This window comes from Ovis canadensis, chromosome 3 (genome assembly GCF_042477335.2).
Source record: "Ovis canadensis isolate MfBH-ARS-UI-01 breed Bighorn chromosome 3, ARS-UI_OviCan_v2, whole genome shotgun sequence".
NCBI lineage: Eukaryota > Metazoa > Chordata > Mammalia > Artiodactyla > Bovidae > Ovis > Ovis canadensis.
In genome coordinates, this window is record NC_091247.1 from 219,462,500 (window position 1) to 219,463,095 (window position 596).

Here is a 596-nt window from a genome sequence, read left to right on the forward strand (position 1 = left end):
TGTGGCAAAATTCACATTGAAGCCTGCACCCCAGTACCTCAGATTGTGACTGTAACTAGAGATGAGGCCTGTAAAAAGGTGAAAGTTGAAAGTGAAGTCGCTCAGTCCTGTCCAACTCTTTGCGACCCCATGGACTGTAGCCTACCAGGCTCCTCCGTCCATGGGATTTTTCAGGCAAGAGTACTGGAATGGGTTGCCATTTCCTTCTCCAGGGGATCCTCCCAACCCAGGAATTGAACCTGGGTTTCCGCATTGTAGGCAGACGCTTTACCGTCTGAGCCACCAGGAAAGTCCAAAGGTATGATCTGCCCTCTCTGAGGCACGAACTCAGGACCTTCAGATTATGAGACTGACGCGCTGCCTAATGTGCTAAGAGGGCACAGTGAGGCTGTTAGGGTGGGTCTTGATTCAGTCTGTCTGGTGTCCTTGTAAGAGGAGGAAATAGAGACACCAGGGCGGGATACAGGAGCACAGAGACCACGTGAAGACATAGAGAGGAGGTGGCCATCTGGAAGCTGAGGGAAGAGGGAAGAGCTGCCAGAAGCCAGACTAGATGTAAGGAGCATGAATGAGAGACTGAACAAAAGCAGAACAAC

General features: G+C 51.2%; 1 non-coding gene across 1 annotated transcript; it reads right to left on the reverse strand.

The window, feature by feature from the left end:
- Positions 1–306: 306 nt before the first annotated feature.
- TRNAM-CAU (transfer RNA methionine (anticodon CAU)) lies at positions 307–379 on the reverse strand. The gene has a single exon. It is a non-coding gene; the product is annotated as a tRNA-Met (tRNA).
- Positions 380–596: the final 217 nt, after the last annotated feature.